Raw genomic sequence first — 16865 nt, 5'->3', positions numbered from 1 at the left:
CTTTCAAGTCCAGGAAGCACAGAGGGTCCCAAACAAGAGGAACCCAAAGAGGCCCACACCAAGACACATCATCATTAAAATGCCAAAGGTTAAAGACTAAGAGAGAATCTTAAAAGCAGCAAGAGAAAAGCAGTTAGCTACCTACAAGGGAGCACCCATACGACTGTCAGCTGATTTCTCAACAGAAACTTTGCAGGCCAGAAGGGAGTGGCAAGAAATACTCAAAGTGATGAAAAACATGGAACTACAACCAAGACTGCTCTACCCAGCAAAGCTATCATTTAGAATTGAAGGTCAAATAAAGAGCTTCACAGGTAAGAAAAAGCTAAAGGAGTTCATCACCACCAGACCAGCACTACAGGAAATGTTGAAGGGTCTTCTTTAAGAAGAAGCTAATGAACAAAAGAATCTGATGAACTAAATAGACCCAGAGACATTGACACATGCAACAGATGATCATATTTCAGAGGAAAGAGGGAAGGGGGGTGGAGGGTGGGAAGAGATTAACCAAAGAAGTTATATGCACATATGCATAACCCATAGACACAGTCAATAACAGGGTGAAGGCCTTGGGAGGGGGTGGGGGCGAAGTGGAGGGGGTCAATTGGGGGGAAAATGGTATACCTGTAATACTCTCAACAATAAAGATAAATTTATAAGAGAAAAAAAATATATAGTAAAAAGTGATTACAGAATCATTTTGATTGAAATGATTAAAAATTATTAGAAAATATTTACTAAATGCAAAAGAAAGCAAGAAAAGAGGAATAGAGAAGCAGAAAAGACAGGAGACATAGAAAACAAGAGGTAACATGGCAGATATAAATCCTAACATGTTAATAATAACATAAATTGAATTAGACAATCTTATCAAAAAGCAGAGATTGTTAGACTAGACTTTAAAAATGAGATCCAGCTTAATGATATCTACAAGAAAATTAAAGATAGAAATTAAAGATACAAATAGATTTAAAGTAAAAGGATGTAAAAAGATATATTATGGAAACATCAACCATAATAAAAGCTGGAATGGCCATACTAATATCAGACAAAACAGACTTTTAAAACAACAACAAAATGTTACTAGAGATAAAGGTGGATTTTAAAGTCAATCATAACAAATATAAATATATGTGCACCTAACAACAGAGTCCCAAAATATAAAGGAAAAAGTGACAGAATTGAAAAGTAGACAATGCAACACTAAAACTGGGACATTACAGTACTTATTTTCAGTAATGGCTATGTTAACTAGGCAGAAAATCAAAAAGGAAATAAGTGACCCCGAATAGCACTATAATCCAACTAAACCTGACACATTTATAGAACACTCCGCCCAATAGCAGAATATATATTCTGCTCAAGTGTACATGGAACATTTTAGGATAGACTATATGTTAGGCCACAAAGCTAACCTCCTAAATTTAAAATGGTATAAATAATGCAGAGTATGTTTTCAAATCACAATGAAATGAAATTAGATATCAATAACAGAAAGAAATTTTTAAAACCCACAAATATGTGGAAATTAACGCACTCCTTAATAACCAATGTTTTGAAGAAGGAATTACAGGGGAAATTCAAAAATACTTGGAATAAATGAAAATACTTTGAATGAACAGAAATGAAGATACAACGTTCCAAAGCATATGGGCTGTAGCTAAAGCAGTGCTTAGAAGGAAGTGAATAGCTGTAAATGCCTAGATTCAAAAAGGAGAAAGGTCTCAACCAAATTTTCCACCTTAAGGTACTGGAGAGCAAACTAAACCTAAAGCAAGCAGAAGGAAGGGAATAATAATGATTAGAAATAGAGAAAAGAAAAGCAATAAAGAAAAATCAATGAAACCAAAAGCTGATTCTTTGAAAAAGGTCAGCAAAATTGATAAATAGTTTGATTCGCCAAAAAATATATAGAAGACTCAAATTATTAAAGTCAGAAATAAAAGAGGAGACATTACTACTGACCTCACAGAAGTAAAATGGGCTACTGTGAACAACTACATGCCAGCAAATTAGATGACTTTGACTAAACCACAAAGGTTGGCCAAATGAAGTCTTGGGGGGGAGGGAAGAGCTTGAGTGGAGGAGGGATGGGACACATTTGTTCCCAAACTAACGCCCCCCTCCCCGTTATTCCCCCCCCGCCCCCTCCCCCCCCGGGTTCATCCTGTCCCTGGTGGTGTAAACAGGGCCTTGGAGATCTGAGCTTTCTTCAAGGCTCTACCACCAACTAGCAGGATTATTTTGAGTCTTCTCCCCTTTCTGAGCCTCAATTTACCTTTCTTTAAGATACCTAGCTTTTTGGACTACATGAGATTTTCCCAAAGTGTGTGCTTACACTGCTGACAGGATTGCAGTACTGCATTAAATACCATTAAATACATCACATTCCAAGGTGGGAAAGCTATTTCCAGTCCAAATATTTTTAGTCCTTTTGATTATCTCACAGAAACAGCGTCAGCTTAGTGCTGGGTGGCTCAGCTTCCCTCTGACATTTGCTAGTCCCTCTGGAAGAGGGAAGTCAGAACCTAGGCCCAGGGTCCCACAACAGTAGGACCTGGCTAATGCATTGGCCTGGATCTCTTGATTTGTGTTCATTGTTACGGCTGCCTCCTGTTTACAGGAAGTGCTGAGTATTTTTCATTTAAATTCACTTAAATAGAAAAGTTGATTTAAAAAATAATATTTTGTTTAAAAAGTGTCTTATAGGACAATGTGCATTGCATGCCTTGTATTGTCTTTACAATGGAGAAACATATTAAATTCATGGTATTTGCTGATGTAGAATAATAGCCATGGTCCATGGGGAAGGGCCAGGTGATGGGAGTTGGGGCCAGAGGCAGATTCTGCCCAGTGCTTATGAAACTTTGATTTTTGAACCATGTGAGCATAACTAAGATCAAAAAATTTAAATGAAAAAGTAAATTTAAAATCAAGACAAGCGTGAAATAAATTATAGTAATGCTCACTTGTAAGGCGAAAAATCTCAAAGGTGGCGCCCAAATGGCTGAGGTTGGAGAGGTGCCGGGCTGGCTGGGGCTGTGGTCCCTCCAGCTCTGGCCACAGCAGTGGGTCCAGATTCCCAGGCACACTGCCCATCCCCGCCCTCTACTGCCAGCCCTCGTTCCCAGCAGGTACTGGGGCATGGCTCCCTCAGCACAATGTCCTGTCTGTTCCTGGTGCCCTCCCACAACCAGACTACCCCACCCGTCCTTTGCCCAAGTCCCCTGACCCCACATCCCTGCCAGCCCCAGGCCCTGGGCAGGGACTTTGGCCTGAAGATAGGGAGCTGGCTGGAGTCAGCATTCGGCTTGAGGACTCCCATCCCGAGCTGTCTCCCTCCCCACCTTTGAGTCTCTTTTCTCATGTTCACTCTAGAAGGCGATATAATAACAAACACAAAACAGCTCCTCTTCCGAGCCTGGCGCTGTTCTAAACACTTTTGTCCGTTCACCCGCTGAGTCTGCACAGCAGCCCGTGGGGCATGGTCGTCACCCTCACCGTCCTGTTTGCCGGGTGAGCAGGTAGAATAGGTTGAATCACTTGCCCTGAGGTCACACATCTGAATAAAGCAGAGCCTGGATTTGAATCCAAGCCTCCTAACCCTGAATCCAGAGTCCGTAACCACGCACAGCCAGCTTATAGGACCCAAGGCTCTAAGGGAGCTTTGAGGCTAAGTTCCTGGGCTTCCGATGGGACCCAGAGACCCAGAGAGGGAAGTGCCATACATAAAGTTGCCCAGTGAGTCAATGACTGGCAGAGTGGCCCAGACACCAGAACCCAGTCATGAGGGCTGGAATCCCGCAAAAGGCTGCCCCGCCCACAGGGCCACTCGTTTGTGCACCTCATTGCTTCAGTGTGTGGGGGGATGTTTGACCCGAGAGGTTCAACTCCACAGTTCTGCCAACTGTCCACACCCCCAACCCACCCACAGCCTCTGCCCGGTGGCCGGGCCCCTCCTCCCCTAGTGTTCCTCTCCTGCCTAAAAGAACACACACGCTTTCTGTGGGAGACACACCTCTCCCTCAGCAGCCACTGGAGAAATGGGAAAGAGGAGACAAGGGGAAAGCCGGCATCAGGAGGCTCTGGTTGAGGCGTATATAGCGAGGAGGCCCAGTCAGGCAGTTGAGAAAGGCTGACGTTGGAAATCATTTGGCCTTGGGCTGGGTCTCAGAGCCTCAGTTTCTTAATTTGTAAGTGGGGTTCCCAAAATGTTCTTTGTAAATGTTTTCAGGGTGAAATGGTCCAGCTAGCTCAGTGCTTAACACATAGTAGGTGCTAACGTCTGAGAATTTTTCTCTGTGCCTCAGTTTCCTCACCTGGAAAATGGGGATAACAGCAACCCCCTTTATGAGGTCGATCAGGACTAAATGAGTTAATAATTGTAGAGCTCACGGTAGGTGCCGTGTGTGTTGCTATGTGACCTCTGTCCTGCTTCACACCTCTCATCCTGGGGCAACCATGGCTAGTGCCTCCTTTGTCTCCAAGTGTCCTAGTTTGGAGGGAAAACTACACATGCTCTATGTCAAAGTGGTGGATAAATAGTGAATATATAGGATGCCATGCCCCTGAGCTGGGTCTCTCTGTGCTGATTTTCCGCACAGAGCCCACCCTCCGGCCCTATCCCTCACAGCAGACAGGATCCTGGGCTGGCTGGAAAGGGAGGTGTCGGAGCAGTCCCACTGTCACATCCTTCTAGACCAACGTTCATTTGCAGAGATGGTTTCTCAGCCCACACACAGCCCTCCCAAGCCCTGCTTCTGTCTCCCGGGCTGTGGTTTCCAGTGTGATGGCCCTGGCTGGGCCAACTCTGGCTTCTTCCTCTTGCCTCAAGCCTGCACATGCTGTTCCCACTGCTTGTCTGCCTGGTGGACTTCTGTGCATCCCTCAAAGACCAGATCAAATCGCCCCTGCTCAGAAAAACCTTCCCTGCCCCCGGTGGATATAATTACTCCCTTCTCTGGGATCCGTCATTGTGCTGAGATCCACCACTTACTGGCTTTCTGACCCAGGGAATGTTTTCTACCTCTCAGTGCCTCAGTTTCTTCATTATAAACTGAGAATGAAAATGACAAGACTTTCCTCCCCAGGCTGTGGCCATTGTGAGAACTGTCTGAGATAGTTCCTGCAGTGCTTAGAAATGTGCCTGAGACCTGTAAGCACTTAAGTTGGTACAGTGTTTCTCATAGTTCTTGCCCCCACTACCACCCTCACGCCCTTACACCTCACACTGTCACTGCTGGCTTTCCTGTCTGTCTCCCCCAGAAGACAGGAAGCATTTTAAGATTAGAAACTGGGGTCCATCTCTGGATCCTCAGCTTACAGCACTGGGATGGGCAGGAAATAGGCCCAAGTGAATGACCTTACGAATACGCAGCTCTCCTGGGCTCCCTCTGAAAGGGGCATCACCAGATAGGCCAGCCTCCTGGGGCATTTCAGACACTCTTCCAAAGCCAGACCTGTCCCAGGCTGGCTTTACTCTCCAGGTCTGCTCGCCTATTGATGTATGAGCATGACCTGTCTCCCAGGCTGGCCCAGGACGTCAGATTTCCAATCAGGACAGTGGCTGTTGTCAGTTGTTTATTGCTGTGTAACACTCTACCTCAAAACAGTAGCTTCAAACAGCAATGACTTATTATTTCTCTCTGGTCTGCGGGCTGGCAAATCTCAGCTTGTCCTTAGCGGGTCTTGCCTGGGCTCACTCATGCAGCTCCATTCAACCTGGCCAGGCGATTCCCAAGCAGATGGTGCCAGTTGTTGTCCAGAGCACCTGTTCCTCTCGCCTCGATGGACAGGTCAGCTCCCTCCGGGCAGTCGGAGGGCAGGCTCCAAGGGCACGGAGGTGGGGTGCCCAGGCCCACGCTCTGACCCACCTGGGGATACAGACGGACAATGCGTTTTCCTACCCTGAAGGAGTTCCCAGTTTGTTTCATGAGAGAAATACTATATTAAAAGATGGCAATGGGCATTTTAAGAAAGGTTATTCATTCATTCCACAGCTGTTTTCCAGGTGGGGCTCCTGCGCACCTGCAGTGGGCAAACACTGTGAACGAGAGGCTCTCCCTGCCTCCTGGACCCCTCACTGCAGCCAGGACGACAGGTCGTGCTCATGCATCAACAGGCGAGCAGACCTGGAGAGTAAAGCAGGGCAGGCAGAGTAAAGGACAGGGTCACTGTGGAGGCGACTGTAGATGGCCTTCCTGCACAGGGACGTTTGGGCGGAGGCGGCCTGTGTGACAAGAGGGAGCAAGCCCTGAGGACACCTGGGAAGAGCACTCTGAGGAAAGGGAACACGAGTGAGAGCCAAGGCCAGAGGCGGGCTGTGCGGAGCAGTTTCGAGGAACAGCGAGGAGGAGGCCCCACTGGAGTGGGGGAGAGACCAGGGCGGCAAATGCGTTCATCCGGAAAAGATGGATTAAATTGTCAGACGGAAGGGGCTCTTTTGACGGAGGAATATGGAGCGTGGAGGGATGAAGATGGGGAAATGCGGGCGTGCTCCAGGCCGGGGCCCAGCTCAGTGGGACTGAAGCTTTGGGCACATGGGGGAGAACAGGGGAAGGTGAACAAAACAGACTGTTGACAGCGCCCCAAGCAGGGGCCGGTGGTGCCTGAGCAGGGGGGTGTCCGGGTCCTCCTCCAGCCGACACCTTCCCCGCGCCTTCCTCCTGTGGCTCCTCCTCATCTAACTTACCTTCCCGCGCCAGGCCTCAGTTTCCCCACCTGTAGGGAGCAGGGTTGCTGGGGAGCGGGTGGTCTTTCCAGTTCCACCTGGGCCCTAACTCACACTTTGGGAGGAACTGTTTGGGGCTTTCGACCTAGAGCAGAGAAGCTGAGACCCTTGCACAGATAGGAAGGCTAAGGCCAGAGAGGGGAGCCTGACCAGGCGGCCCTCGGTGAGTGTTTGGGCAGGAGCACGCGATGGCGTGTGGTGCTTGGGAGCCGGCAGCGGGCCACCATTCCTTGTTTAGACAGGTGGTGATCTCCCTGACTGAGGGCAGTGTGACTCCCACTGCCGGGGAGCGGGACCCACCCAGCAGGGACAGGATCCCTGAGCCCTCTTCCCCCTGCCCAGCAGAGCAGTGAGGGCAGCTCTTGACTTCCAAGCCCCAGGGCGGAGCGAGCACAGGCCACAGGATGGGGGAAGCAGCGCCCTCAGGAGGCAGAGCTCCGTTGCCTGCTCACAGCTCTGCTTCACTCGCTCCTCAGGCCCCACCCAAAGCAAGGCCCTCACTGCGCCCTTCGATGAAGGGGAACTGAGGCTCAGGGAACTGATGCCAGGCATAGGAGCTGGCATCCCAGAACTCCACTGAGAAAACTGTAGTCCCAAATGCACGGATCAAGTGGCCTTTTACAGAAATGCTATTTTTATTTAAAAGAAAAATAATGCTCGATGCAGGAGGCCCCTCTCCGACAGAAGCTCTTGACACGAGCAGTGACTCTGGGATGCGGTGGTGCGTCCCATTCCTTTTCTCAGGTGAGGAAACTGAGGTGCCAAGAGGTTTGCTGACTTCACAGTTGATCAAAAAGGGAGAAGAACCCAAAAGTACCTCACTCCAAAGCTCCACCTGCCCCATTTTTCCATCCACCCCACAGCTACTGCAGGCAAGATGCTACCAAGCCCTTTGGGCCCATGAATCTCTGGCTTCCTGTGTGTAGCCCAGCCTGGACCTGTCAAGGGCCCCACTCCTCCCCTCGCAGGCAGGGGTGGAGCAGGAACATCTGCGACCTGAGAGGCCCAGGGTGGGGGGTCAGTGCTGGAGCAGCCTGCAGCTGTTCCCAACGGCTTCTGCCGGAATGGCTGCCTCCCACCGTGGGTCCCTGGCTCAGGTCCAAGTTCAGTCGAAGCATCCAGCAGCCCCACTTACATTCCTCCAGCACTGGGAAGCTCAGTACTGATCCCATCTCTGCCTTCTGCTTGCTCCACCCGCCCCAGAACAGCGCTACTGAAGCTGGGGGACGGGACCAGATTACAACGGGTGAATGCCAGGAGAAACATAAGTTTTGGCTCAAGCACAGTTGGGAGGCATGGAGGCCAAGGAATGGTGGAAGTTGTAGAAAAGACACCCAGCAGCTGTGCTGAGGACAGGGAAGCCTCCAGGAGGCAGGGAGGCCAGGCCCAAGTCTAAAGGCAGGGTCCAGGACACAGGGGGTGTTGCCAGGACTAAGGCAAGCCAGATTTGGGGGAAGAATGGCTCCAATAAGGGTGAGAGAGCCTGAGAGGGGAATGGGGTTGACAGGGTGCAGGCACCCAGCCTCCCAGAGGGGCTCTGCTCTTTCCACCCACCACTAGCTCATAGCATCACTTGCCCACGGTACCACCCGCCCACAACACCACCAGCCAGGCACCAACTAGGCGGATGGCAGCTAGTGTGGTGGATGAGGTGAGGCCTCTGGGGACTATATGCCTGAATTCAAATCCTTACACTTAGTAGCTGTCTGCCCTTGGGCAACTTTCTCTGCCTCAGTTTCCTCCTCCATGAAATGGAGCTACAAAAAGGTGAAAGAAAGAGGGCTTGGCACTGTGTCTACCACAGTCTCTCCATAAATAAATGTCAGCTGTTGCTGTTGTTTGTATTGTCCCATGTTTCTGGACTGAATAAATGGCTTGGGCACCCAGGCAATGACCAGCATGGGGTGGGGTGAGCCCCTCTTTGAAGCAGATGGGGTGGGGTGAGCCCCTCTTTGAAGCAGATGGGGGTGCCAGTCCCAGGCTCAAGCAGGAATTATTGTCACAAGCCAGGCGATGAGCTCACCCATTCATCCCTCTCCAACAATACCCAGTCAGCCCTTAAGTCCCCAGGGCACGCTGGGAACCAGGCTACCATTTGAATATGAAAGGGTGAGAAACAGCACAGGTTCTGGGGCTGGGGACAGAGAGGGGCGTCTGTGCACAGCCCTCTGAGAGCAGGCAACACTCACCCCAGCAGGCGCATACACACGCACACATTCAGAAAGGCATACACACACCTAACACACACATGCATGAGACACGCACACACACAATTCCATTTTGCCTCCACAGCAAAGAGACAATAATCATGGACTTGTATTGAGCATGGAGCCCATATGATACTCAATTCACAGCCTCCAATGTTCAAGAAATGTTTTTTAATTAAAAAAAATATGTTTGTATTGATTTCAGAGAGAGGAAAGGAGAGGGAGAGAGAAACATCAATGATGAGAGAGCCATTGATCGGCTGCCTCTTGCACCCCCCTGCTGGGGATCGAGCCCGCAACCCGGCATGTGCCCTGACTGGGAATCAAACTGCGATCTCCTGGATCATAGGTCCATGCTCAGCCTCTGAGCCAAGCCAGCGGGGCTCAATAAATTTTTTAAAGATATTTTTTAATATCTCAAATTTATTTTTTGAGTGCTACTCTGACAGAAATTGAATCTGGTCAATTTGGGTGGAGCCCCAGTGATGTGAACCCTTCAAATGGCCTACATCTGGGAGGACCTTTCTTGCCCTGCCCTCCTCCAGTCCCCTTGGCCAGCATCTCTCCTGCACTCCCCTTCAGCTCCCCCGAGCCTTCTCCTAGTCCCCTGCCACTCCTGCACTCCTCCTGGCAGGTGAGGCTCCACCAGCCACTTCTCCTGTGGGTGGCAGGACAAGCCTAGCTGCTATCATGGCCTGGAGCCCTGGAAATCTCCCTGGGTGTTGGGAGAGGCTGCTGGGGACTCCAGCCTCCCACTGCAGTACACAGCAGAAAGGTAGTGGGAAGAATCCAGGAGCCCAAAGCCACACCGCCTCTGCCATCACTAGCTGTGTGCCCCTGGGCAGCACACATAACCTCTCTGTGCCTTGGTTCTCTCACCTGTGCAATGAAGGAATGAGAGCACATGCCTCACAGATTGGCACTAGGGTTTCAGGAGATAGTGTGTGCAGAGCAATTACAAGAGTACTCAGCATACAGTAAACTTTCACTACCTTTTTAAAGACCTCCCGTGAGGCCTTCCATTCCCAGTGGTCTAGGCTTTTGAAGCTCAGAAACCAGAATGACACTGGCTCATTGAATTGAGGGCAGGGAGGAAAAGGCAGGAAATGGCCAAGAGGTAGCACAAGCTGACAGGGGGGAAAAACTTTGGTTGCCATTTGGAAACAGCATTCCCCAGAGGCTCCTCCTGTGCCCAGCCCCATGCCAGCTTCTCTTTGAGCCTAAGTTTCCTCAGCCTCCTGACAGCTCTGTGAGGTCACTACTACCCATCATTACTTCCACTGTCAAGATGGGGAAGCTGAGGCCCAGGAAGGTGGTACGACTGGCCCATTGCTCCTTACCACAAGAGCTTTCTCCAAGTCAGGGAGTGAAAGAAGCGGGAAGAGCCCCATCAAGGGAGCATGCAGGCCGGTTCAGAACCACCCAGAGGGCTGCTGCCCAGGGGATTTGAGGACTCTGACTCAGTCTCCAACAAGGCCTCATCATCAGGTGGTCAGATTGAGTCAGAGGCCAGCCAGTGCTGAAATGAGCCACCTACTGTGACTCCCAGAACCCCTCCCCCATCCTCAAACACTCTGCCGCACATCCTCTTGGGACACCATGCGGGAGGCACCACTAGGTGCCCTCCCTGGCTTTCCCGGGCCAGACTGCAAGGCAGAGATGTGCACTGCGCAGGTCCCCTCCCTCTCCTCTTCCTGACAGTGAGACCCTCTAAGGCTCATCTGGGAATACGGCACCCCGTCATCTCCCTGGGAACTGCATCTCCCAGCCTCTCTTCAGCACTAGATTGCAGTAAGAGTGATCTTTTAAAACCATCATCAGAATGTGTGTCCCCTGCTCTCAAACTTCTGGGGGCTCCCATTTCAGTGAGGAAAGCCTCCAGGCTGTACTGTGTGTACCAATGTGTGTGTGCCATCTGCTCCCCTCAGAGGCTGTCAGCTCCAGGAGGGTCTCTCCAACACATGGCACAGAGCTTGGCACATAGTAAGGCCTCAGCAAATGTTTGGGGAATAGCAGGAAGACAGGGCATCCTTGATTGGATCACTTAATGCAAGCATGGAGGGGACTCGGGGATGACAGTTCTGTTCTGGAGCAAAGCGGGCCAGTCAGAAGGGCTCCCAGGATGGTGTTGACTTGTGTGGAGGACACACAGGGAGCAGACACGTAACCATTCGCCTGGGCTCTGTGCTCCGTGGGTTACTGTACACTTCCCGGAGCCTGCTTTCAGTGCATGGAGAGTTGGGGGCCTAAGGGTTATTTTAAGCTTCAAGCACAGACTCTTTTTAGTCCAGAATCACTTTTTTAAAAAATTTATTTTAATTGTTGAACGTATTACAGATGTCCCCTTTTTTCCCCCATTGATCCCCTCCACTCCACATCCACCCCCCCAGGCCTTCCCCATAACAATGTCTGTGTCCATGGGTTATGCATATAGACATTAATCTCTCCCTATGCCCACCTTCCTTCTGAGATCCCTATTCTTTAGCAACACAATTTCCTGCAAGCTAAGTTTCTGATCCATTTGCTTCTAGGCAGTTCCATGTACCAATAGTTCCCCCCGAGGCTGAATTGTGAAGACCCGCCTGTTTTTCTTCTGCTTCCCTGACCCCCTGACTCTCCTCCACTTACTAATGACAACCCTGAGGCTGTGAAACTGAGCAGAAATGTCACCTCCTTCACCTAGTCTTCAGGCAGTCTGAGGTTTTTCTCAATCTTATTTCCTACAGTTTCAGATCCAGAAGTGGTTGACTTTTCTTTTTTCTTTGTTTTTTTTCATTTCAGTTTTTATTTTTTATTTATCTTTATTGTTGAAAGTATTACAAATGTCCCCTTTTTTTCTCCATTGACCACTTCTACCCCTCACCCCACCTCCCTATGCCTTTACCACACTACTGTCTGTGTCCATGGGTTATGCTATATGCATATAAGTTCCCACCCGGTGATCGACCCCTGCCTTCCCTCTGAGATCCCTCAGTCTGTTCCATGCTTCTATCTCTGGATCTATTCTGTTCATTATATTCCACATGAGTGAATCATGTGATACTTGTCTTTCTCTAACTGCCTTTTTCGCTGAGCATAATACTCTCAAGTTCCATCCATGCTGTTCCAAAGGGCACAAGAGCCTTCTTCTTTACAGCTGCATAGTATTCCATGGTGTAAATGCCCCACAGCTTTTCTATCCATCACCTACTGATGGACACTTGAGCTGTTTCCAGATCTTAGCTATTGTAAATAATGCTACTATGAATAGGGGTGCGTAAATTCTTTCTGATTGGTGTTTCGGGTTTCTTAGGATATATTCCTAGATTAGTGACACTGAGCATTTTTTCATGTGTCTCTTGGCCATCTGCATGTCCTCTTTGGAGAAGTGTCTATTCAGTTCTTTTGACCATTTTTTAATTGGATTGTTTGTCTTCCTTTTGTTAAGTTGTATGGGTGCCTTATATATTTTGGATACTAACCCTTTATCAGATGTGTCATTGGCAAATATGTTCTCCCATACAATGGGCCCCCTTTTCATTTTGTTGATGGTTTCTTTTGCTGTGCAGCTTTTTATTTCTATGCAGTCCCATTTGTTTATTTTCTCCTTTGTTTCTCTTGCCCTAGGAGGTGTATCAGCAAACATATTGCTATGAGAGATGTCTGAGATTTTGCCACCTATGTTTTCCTCTAGGATTTTTATGGTTTCATGTCTTACATTTAAGTCTTTTATCAATTTTTCATTTACTTTTGTGTATGGTGTAAGTTGGTGGTCTAGTTTCATTTTTTGCATGTACCTGTCCAATTTTCCCAAGACCATTTATTGAAGACACTGTCTTTATTGTATGTTCTTGCCTCCTTTATCAAATATTAATTGACCATAATGGCTTGGGTCTATTCTGTTCCACTGATCTATATGTCTGTTCTTGTGCCAGTACCAGGCTGTTTTGATTCCAGTGGCTTTGTAGTACAACTTGATATCTGGTATTGTGATCCCTCCATCTTTGTTCTTCTTTCTCAAGATTGCTGCAGTCTATTCCAGGTCTTTTTGGGTTCCGTATAAATTTTTAATATTTGTTCTAGATGTGAAATATGCCATTGATATTTTTAATAGGGGTTGTGTTGAATCTGTAGATTGCTTTGGTAGTATGGACATTTAAATGATGTTAATTCTTCCAGTCCATGAACATGGTATATTCTTCCACTTGTTTATATCTCCTCTCTCTCTTTTTGCAAAGTCCTGTAGTTTTGGGGCTACAGGTCTTTTACCTCCTTGGTTAAGTTTATTCTTAAGTATCTTAATTTCTTTATTGCAATGGTAAATGGGATTGTTTTCCTTGTTTCTCTTTCTGAAGATCATTGTTGGTGTATACAAATGCCATCGATCTCTGGGTGTTAATTTTGTATTCTGCTACATTGCTGAATTCATTTATTAAATCTAGTAATTTTTTGGTGGAGTCTTTAGAGTTTTCTATGTATAATATCATGTCACCTGCAAATAATGACAGTTTTACTTCCTCCTTTCCAATTCAGATGCCTTTTATGCTTTCTTCTTGTCTGATTGCTGTGGCTAGGACTTCCAGTGCTATGTTGAATAAGAGTGGTGAAAGTGGACACCCCTGCCTTATTTCTGTTCTTAAGCGAAATGTTTGTTGTTTTTGCCCATTAAATATAATGTTGGCTGTAGGTTTGTTGTATATGGTCTTTATTATGTTGAGGGATGATCCCTCTGTTCCTACTTTGCTGAGAGTTTTTAGCAAAAATGGGTGTTGGATTTTGTCAAATGCTTTATCTGTGTCGATTGATATGAATATGTGATTTTTGTCTTTCAATTTGTTTATGTGATGTATCATGTTTATTGATTTGCGAATGTTGTACCAGCCTTGAATTTCTACAATAAATCCCACTTGGTCATGATGTATGATCTTTTTAATATATTGCTGAATCCAAATTGCTAATATTTTGTTCAAAATTTTAGCATTTATGTTCATCAGTGATATTGGCCTATAATTTTCTTTCTTTGTAGTATCTTTATTTGGTTTAGGAATTAAGATAATGCTGGCCTCACAAAAAGAGCTTGGAAGTCTATCTTCCTCTTGGGTTTTTTTGAATAGTTTGAGGAGGATAAGCGTTAGTTCTTTGAATGCTTGGTTAAACTCCCTTGTGAAACTGTCTGGACCAGGGCATTTTTATTTATTTATTTATTTTATATATATCTTTAATGACTTCAGGGACAAGAAGGAAGAGGGAAAAAGAGAGATAGAAACATCAGTAATGAGAGAATCATTGATCAGCTGCCTCCTGCAATGCCCCCAACTGGGGGTCAAGCCCACAAGCCAGGTATGTGCCCTGACCAGGAATCAAACCACAATCTCCTGGATCCAAGGTTGATCCTCAACTGCTGAGTCACTCCCGGCCTGGTTGGACTGGGGCTTTGGTTTGCTGGGAGTTTTTTTAAATACTATTTCAATTTCGTCAGTTGGTATTGGTCTATTCAGGTTTACTAATTCTACCTTATTCGGTTTTGGAAGATTGTATTTTTCTAGGAATTTGTCCATTTTTTCCGGGTTGTCCAGCTTGGTGTTGTATAGTTGTTCATAGTATTTTCTTACAATCCTTTGTAATTCTGTAATGTCAGTTGTTACTTCAGTTCTTTCTTTTCTGATTTTATTTATATGGGTCCTCACACTTTGTTTCTGATGAGTCTGGCTAAAAGGTTCATCAGTCTGGTTTATCTTTTCAAAGAACCAGCTCTTGGTTTCATTGATCTTTTGTATTTATTTTTTTTAGTCTCTATGTCATTTATTTCTGCTCTAATCTTTATTATTTCCTTACTTCTACTAACTCTACTTACTTGTTATTCTCTTTCTAATTCTTTAAGTTGTAGGGTTAGGTAGTTTATTAAAATTTTTTCTGTTGTTTTTTTACTTTTTTATTTAGTCCTGCAGTGCTAAATGAACTTCCCTCTCAGGACTGCTTTCATTGTGTCCCATAGATTTTGGGTTGCTGTGTGTTCATTTTCATTAGTTTCCAGGAAGTTTTAAATTTTTTCCTTGATCTCATTGGTAACCCATTAATTGTTTGAAAACATGCTATTTAGCTTTCATGTGTTTGAATGTTTTTGAGTGTTTTTACTGTACTCGATTTCTAATTTCATGCCATTGTGACCTGAGAAGATGGTTGATATAATTTCAATCTTCTTGAACTTGTAGAGTCTTGTTTTGTGTCCTAACATGTCATCTATCTTTGAGATTGACCCATGTGAACTTGAAAAGAATGTATATTCTGCAGCTTTAGGGTAAAATATTCTGTAAATGTCAATTAAATCCATCTAATGTAGTATGTCAATTAGAATCACTTTTTCCTTGTTGATTTTTTTGTCTGAAAGACCCATCCAGTGAAGTCAGTGGGGTGTAAAATCCCCTACTATAACTGTAGTGCTGTCAATCTCTCCCTTAAAGTATCCAGAAGAATTTTTAAAATATATTTAGGTGCTCCTGTATTGGGTGCATATATGTTTGCCAGGGTTATATCTTTTTGTTAGATCAATACCTTTAGTATTTTGTAATGACTTTTATTGTCTCTCGTTATGGCCTTCATTTTGAAGTCTATTTTTTCAGATATGAGTATTGCTACCCCAGAATGTTTTCATTTCCATTTGCATAGAAAAAATTTTTCCATCCCTTCACTCTGATCTTGTGTGACTCACTTGTTCTGAGGTGGGCCTCTTATAGACAGCATATATTTGGGTCATGTTTTTTCATTCATTCAACTACCCTATGCCTTTTGATTGGAGCATTTAATCCATTTACATTTAAGGTTATTATTGATAGGTACTTATCTATTGCCATTTTAACTCTTTATGCCTATGTTTCTATTTCTTTCTATTTCAACTTCTTATTACAGCAGCCCCTTTAACATTTCCTGCAATGCTGGTTTGGTGGTGATAAACTCCTTTAGCCTTTTTTTGTCTGAAAAGCTCTTTATTTCACCATCTATTTTGAATGGTAGCCTTGCTGGATAGAGTAGTCTTGGTTTCAGATTCTTGCTTTTCATTTCCTTGAATGCTTCATGCCATTTCCTCCTGGACTGTAGAGTTTCTGTTGAGAAATCAGTTGACAGCCTTATGGGAGCTCCTTTGTAGGTAACAGATTGCTTTTCTCTAGCTTCCTGTAAGGTTCTCTCTTTGACTTGAATTTTGGGCATTTTAATTATGATGTATCTGGGCATGGGCCTCTTTGGGTTCTTCTAGCTTAGGACTCTGTGCCTCCTGAACTTGTGTGACTTTTTCCTTGACCAGGTTAGGGAAGTTTTCTGCCATTATTTCTTCAAACAGGTTCTTTATCCTTTACTTTCTTCCCTTCAGTTACTCCTAAGATGTGGATATTATTACATTTCATGTTGTCCCACAGCTCCCTTAAGCTGGCCTCCTGTTTTCTAATTGTTTTTTCTTTTTGGTTCTCTGATTGATTTTTTTATACCCTGTCTTCTAATTCACTGACCTGATCTTCAGCTTCCTCTAATCTGCTGTTTATTCCTTCCAATGTGTTCTTTATTACTGCTATGTCATTCTTCATTTCTGACTGGTCATTGTTCATAGTTTCAATATTTTTTCTCATGCTGTTGAGCATCCTTGTAATCATTATTCTGAACTCTATATCTGAGATTGTTTATCTCCATTTCATTTAGCTCTTCTTCTGGAGACTTCTCTTCTTTCATTTGTGTTGTTTTTTGTCTCCCCATTTTGGCTCCCTGTTTGTTTTTGTTTCTACGTGTTAGGTAGATCTGCTAGGACTCTCAGTCTTTCTGGAGGGTGTCTGGTGCAGGACAATGTCAGATGCTGTTTGTGACTGGCCCTGACTACCCTGTTTGGAACTATCAGCAATCCACAGCTTGTGGCTCTCTCTGCTGGGGCTGGGTGCCTTTGGAAAAGACCAAGATGAACACCA

This window comes from Miniopterus natalensis, chromosome 6 (assembly GCF_054644295.1).
Source record: "Miniopterus natalensis isolate mMinNat1 chromosome 6, mMinNat1.hap1, whole genome shotgun sequence".
NCBI classification, from domain to species: Eukaryota; Metazoa; Chordata; class Mammalia; order Chiroptera; family Miniopteridae; genus Miniopterus; species Miniopterus natalensis.
The sequence above is the reverse complement of the archived record's forward strand: the minus strand, read 5'-3'. Positions refer to the sequence as shown.